This window comes from Asparagus officinalis, chromosome 8 (genome assembly GCF_001876935.1).
Source record: "Asparagus officinalis chromosome 8, Aspof.V1, whole genome shotgun sequence".
Taxonomy (NCBI): Eukaryota; Viridiplantae; Streptophyta; class Magnoliopsida; order Asparagales; family Asparagaceae; genus Asparagus; species Asparagus officinalis.
In genome coordinates this window covers 70746348-70752983 of record NC_033801.1, presented here as the reverse complement: position 1 = coordinate 70752983, position 6636 = coordinate 70746348, and positions in this window count along the sequence as shown.

The window sequence follows — 6636 nt, the reverse complement described above, 5'->3', positions numbered from 1 at the left end:
CTACAGTGTGTCGACTAGCGGGGTGAGGCGTCGAGGGTGCGGAAGCACAATGGGAATGATAGTTGGTGGCTAAGACTTTAGAGAAAATGGGTATATGGTTAGGGCACTAGCATTTTTAGCGAAGTGGGAGCTGGGACCCACCAAGCCATCGCTAATGCTTGATGGTGACGGATGGAGCCGTTTCCATTGAGCATTAATGATGGCACTCATTAGCTATGGGTTTTTCCTCGTCGCCAATGTTTGCATTTGCTATGAGACTTGAGAGACAGAGCTAGCGCGACCACTCACCAATGCTGACATTGGCAATGGGGTGACATTTCGTCAACAATGATGGCTTTTTTTTTACTAGTGATAGCTGCAATTGTTTGGTTCAAGTTTTAAAATTTACACCTTACAGTTGCAACTGTTTGATTTTGCTTGTAACTTTACATATGCATGTTGTTTCTTACTATGAATAAATTGTTAAAGTTATTAATTCTTTTTACTCTTTTAATATATTTATTTAAAAAAATAATGGTTTTCATTATTTAATTAATAAATATTACATAAAAACATTATTGTATGAAAAATATTTTAGAATAACTTTGTTTTCAAAACAAAGTTTTTGAAGAAATTATAATAATAATTTTTAAAACTATTTTAAATCTTTAATAAATTTCTTAAGTTTTTTGAAATATTATCTAATGATAAGTTTGGGTCAATTGCAGCTATGACTTGCGGCTATTTTAGATGTAAGTTATATGTTGCAACTAATGGTTATTTTACGACTGTGGTTGCAACTGCAATAGTGGGTTGCAATAAAATAAACACTTATAACTAGACAAAATTGATCCCGTTGCATGTAAATGGAGTTGCAACCATTCCAGTTGTAAGCTCCCAAACACCCCCTAAATTAACTATTAAAGAACGTATACAATTACCAATCCAAGAATGTTGACCTCCACTCCTGTAGCATTTTCATATGCTTGTTCAATCGAACTCTAGGCCATTAACCTGCTGAGAAACAAGAGATAAAACTGTAGGTTAATCCTTGAACTCAAAATAAACTTTTACCAGGTTATATTTATTATGGCGTGAACTAGGCTCAAATGTAGTCGCAAACCAGAGTCTTAATTGTTAGCAGGACAATGAAAAATCTAATCACAGATCCATGATAAAAAGAATGAAACCAGGGAAACAATCATACCCTCACTTATCTTTGGCATCATTTATATACTCTTAACTTACTTAAGCACTTCGCTAATCTCTCTTGTGCAGACATAGAAATTTTGACTTGAGTATTCTCATATAACACTTGGAATCAATCAGCATGCAAGTGTCATGGACTATTTAGATGAAAGATAACTGAAGATAAATGCCAATATTAAATAACCCAAAATGCCAATATTAAACAACTGAGACTATATAACTACTTAAAAAAAACAAGCAAAAGTATTTAAGTGTCAAATGAGTGTGTTAAAGTAAGAGAGAGAGAATCTTGGGTAAATTTCCCTTGAATTGAATATTGAGTATGCATATATATTTATACAAGTAGAGGAGTGTGATGTTTGTTCTCCCAAGCAATGTGGGACTAAAACCCACTACAATACACTATTATCAACAGCCCCCTTCAAACTCATGTTGGATCAAACAAAGTGAGTTTGCGTATAAGAAACTGGAACCGATGAACAGGTAAGGCCTTTGTAAAGAAATCTGCAAGCTCGTCAGCGGATGAAACATGAGGAAGTAGAATTGTCTTGTCCTTGATAACTTGGTGACGGACAAAATGAGCGTCCATCTCAATATGTTTGGTCCTTTCATGAAATAATGGATTATTAGCAATCTGGATGGCACTCTTATTATCACAGTAGAGAGGAGTAGGAGTCGTAACAGAAATGCCGAAATCACTGAGAAGGCGACGAAGATGAATAATCTCTTTAGCTGTTGTGGACATTGCACGATACTCTGCCTCAGTACTGGAAAGAGCAATAACATCTTGTTTCTTACTTCGCCAGGAAATAAGGGAATCACCAAGAAATATACAATAACATGTGGTAGACTTTCTGGTAGTTGGATCACTGGCCCAATCAACATCAGAATATGCACAAAGCTCTAACTTAGATGTAGCAGGAAACAAAAGAGAGCGAGTGCTAGTACCCTGGAGGTACCGAAGAATCCGTAATAAGATAGCATAGTGTACAGAACGTGGAGCACTAACAAATTAACTGACAATACCAACAGCATGAGAGATATATGGTCAAGAGATGCACAAATAGACCAACTGGCCAACAAGATGTCGATATCGGGTAGGATCAGATAGAGGCTCACCGTCAGTAGAGCAAAGTTTGACATTCTGCTGGAGTGGAGTATCGACAGTTGCATTATCAGTTAGCTCAGCTTGATTTAGAATATCTGAGAGATACTTCTGTTGAGACAGTAATACACCCCGCGGGCCTTGAGAAATTTCTAGACCAAGGAAATACCGAAGAGATCCAAGATCCTTCATGTGGAACTGTTGTTGCAACGGAGTTTTTGGTTTTTTCCCCCCTGCCATATCATCACCTGTAATGATCATATCATCTACATAGATGAGTAATAAAACTCTGCCGCGCGATGTAGTGCGAACAAACAGAGAAGCATCTTGATGACTTTCTATAAAGCCCGCTTTGAGCACGACATCGCGAAAACACTCAAACCAAGCGCGGGGTGCCTGCTTGAGACTATAAACAGCACGACGAAGGAGACATACATGTCCCGGAGGAATATTTGACCCTGGAGGCGGTTGCATATATACGGTCTCTGATAAAGAGCCATGAAAAAAAGTATTTTTAACATCCATCTGGTATAAGGGCCAACGATGAGCAGCAGCGACCGCAAGGAGAGTACGAACAGTGGGCATCTGAGCAACAGGAGCAAATGTCTCCTCATAATCAATACCTTGTTGCTGAGTAAAACCTCTAGCCACTAAACGAGCTTTTCGACGTTCAATGGTGCCATCAGGACGAAACTTGACCTTATAAACCCATTTACTGCCAACAAGAGAGATCCCAGGAGGACAGGGAACAATATCCCAGGTATGAGTTTGCTGAAATGCTTGAAATTCCTCAGCCATAGCTTGTCGCCACTCTGGAATTTGAACTGCCTCTTGGAAGGACTTTGGCTCAACAATAGTATGAATGGCAGCAAGAAAGTTATGAAAGATAGGTGAATAAGAAGTAACAGAAGCATACCGGGCAGGCATGACATGTGGGCGTTTGCCTCGACGAAGAGCAAGAGGAACCTCAGGCGGGGGAGATGCTGGCGCAGGTGCATGAAGATCAACAGTATTTTCTGGAGTGAGAGTTGTGTCCACAGGATATGGATTAGATGGTGTAAGAGAAGACTCAGGTGAGGAAGAGTCAACAGAAGGAGAGGGAGAGATGTCAGGGAGATCTCGAAAGGAAAATTGAGGTGAAGAAGTGGGTGATGCAGTGGACGGGGAAGCATGATCGGTAGAGTGGAGGAAATTAAAGTCATCAGAAGTAGAATAATATGGAGAATCCTCTTCGAACTGAACATGACGAGATATATGAACTCGACGAGTTGCGGGATCATAACAACGATAACCTCGATGTTCTGAACTAATTCCTAAATAAACACAAGAAACTGCTCTGGGAGACAATTTATCACGTTCGTGAGATGGCAGAAAAACAAAACATCGACAACCAAAAACGCGAACTAGATCATAACGGGGAGGATGAGTATAAACACGACTATAAGGAGTAGCACCGGAAAGAGAGCTAGATGGAGTGATATTAATGGCATGAGTCGCGGTGAGAATAGCCTCAGCCCAGAAACGACGAGGAACAGAGTAAGAAATGAGCATTGATCGGGCAGTATCGAGGATATGACGATGTTTGCGTTCAGCAACACCATTTTGCTCATGAGTGTAGGGACATGACTGTTGAAAGATAGTCCCATGAGAGGACATGATAGAGCGCATGGCAGAGGATAGGTACTCTTTGGCACAATCAGAACGAAAAACTTTAATACGAGATTGCCATTGAGTGAAAATCATAGCAGTGAAGGCTTGATAAGCAGTAAGTACGTCAGAGCGATTCTTAAGTAGGTAAACCCATGTAAAACGAGAGAAATCGTCGATAAAACTAACATAATATAAGTAGCCAGATGAAGAAGGCAAAGGAGTTGGCCCCCAAATATCAGAATGTACTAAATCAAATAAGGAAATGGATACAGATGTACTCATTTTAAATGGTAAAGCAGTGAATTTTACCAATTTGCAACCAGCACATGACTCAATACTAGAACTAGATGATACAGGACCAAGTACTCCAGACTGAATAAGACTCTCCAGCCTTTTATTACACACATGACCAAGTCGTCTATGCCATAAATTGGCAGGAAGCGAGGTAGAGGGTTTTGACGAACAAAGAGAAGCAACAAGAGAACGTGGACGTATGGACTCTGGAAGGTGAAGATATTCCAGAAAATACAGTTTGTGCCTCCTACGACCCGCCCCAACCGTCTTGCCCGTCTGTGGATCCTGCACAATACAAGTATCAGAAGAAAATGAGACAAACAGGCCCGCCATGCATAAAGAGCTAATAGAAATTAAATTCAAGCACAATTGTGGAGCCACATAGACGGGACCAAGTGTTAGACGACCAGATGGATCATTTTGTGGGGTAATAGAGCCATACTGAGTAATGGACAATGGTTGTCCAGCAGCTGTGTAGATAGGAGGAAGAGAGGATGAAGTAAAGACAGAGGATAAAAGTGAGGCATTACAAGTCATATGAAAGGAACAAGCAGAGTCAAAAATCCAGGGATCATTCATACCAGAGACCGAAGGATTAGTTGAAGAACCAGCAAAATGCATACCAGAGAGTTGTGCGGCAGATGTAGAGGTGATATGTTGGAAAGCATCAAGTTGACGGCGAAGACTTTCAATAGCTTGAATAGTAGAGTCTGAAGTAGTAGAAGGTATAGCATTGGCCAACAATCCTGGTGTACGAGAGGGTTGAGACTGAGGGGGTTGCCGACCACGACCAGTACCTGAGGAACGTAACTCAGGATGAAGCTTGAAGCATGTCTCAATACGGTGTCCTTCCTTCTTACAATATTTGCAAGAGAGCTTAGATCGATCTTGTGGAGAGGGAGCCTATGGAGAAGTATGATTCATAACAGGAGCAATGACAGGTAAAGACAAAACAGTCTCGAGTGAAGAGGTAGGAGTGTCTGTTGACAAATTGAGTCGTGCTTTCTGCTGCCGGGTCTCATAAGCAGTGAGAGCTCCCATAACTGAGGCCAAAGTCGGAAATTGAGGCTGATGAAGTAGTTGATCAGCTATAGTTGAATATTCAGGAAGGGACTGAAACAGTTGATGCACCTCATGCTGTTCGTACCAGGCTAGCCAGTCTTCATATGTGGAATTACGTCCAGGAAGCATGGAGCGTAACTTTGTCCAAAAAGCTTGCATTTGTCCAAAATGGGACTGTAGTGATGAACTACCTTTGCGTTGTAGAGCAATGCGTTGCAGAAGATATGCCTCCCGTGCACCCGAGCACTCAGTGAAACGCTCAGTGAGATGAGTCCACATGGCCCGAGCAGAGGGAAGCGAGCCAATCTCGACAGTGAGACCAGAGCCAACACAGCGAGTGAGATAATCCATGACACGAAATTCCTGCAATTGCCACTCTGAACTCTCCTTGATATAGAGAGCATGAGCAGTCTGAAGATCGACATTACCACTGTCAGAGGTAATAGTACTGGATGAAGCAACAGTGCTGATGGACGGTAGAACTGGTCCCGTACTGGTGAGATGATCAAGCAAACCAGCGCTACGCAAGGCATTGGTGACAATGGTGGACCACCCTGCCCAGTCACTTTGATCATTGAGGGGCAAAGGTGGTTTGGGAATCTTCTCTGAAGGAGCCATAACAGCAATGTTGAGACGTTAAGATGTCGAGATGCCGTTACTGACTACGAAACGGCAATGCCGTTCGTTTGAGGCCGAGAGACGGCTTGAAACGACGATGCCGTTAATTTGAAACCGAGAGACGGTCTTGAAACGGTAATGCCGTTAAAATAGAACCCGAAGGTTAGAATGAAAACCCGAAGGTTTAAACGAGAACGCGAAACGCGTTAAGAGGCCGCAAAGCGACAAGGCCAAAATATCTGGCAGAAAAAAAAAACATTAAACGGCTGCAAAGCAATAAGGCCAAGATTTGGCAAAAGAACGCAGAAGCGTTAAAAAAAATTTTATTGGAAGGGAAATAGCCCTAGCTCTGATACCATGTTAAAGTAAGAGAGAGAGAGAATCTTAGGTAAATTTCCCTTGAATTGAATATTGAGTATGCACATATATTTATACAAGTAGAGGAGTGTGAGGTTTGTTCTCCCAAACAATGTGAGACTAAAACTCACTACAATACACTATTATCAACAGAGTGAAACTATTAATGTATTTAAGTGTCCTTAAGCGAAATAGTTGGATTAGTTGAGAAATATTATTTTTAAGGTAAATGAATAGTGACTTTTCCTCTGAGATTTATTTAGTACGGTGTGCACATGGTATGAGAGACAGAGAGAGAGAGAGGACAGAGAGCACTTATAGAAAGGGGCAGGCTGCGGTTTCTCTCCAAAAAACGGCCCCTT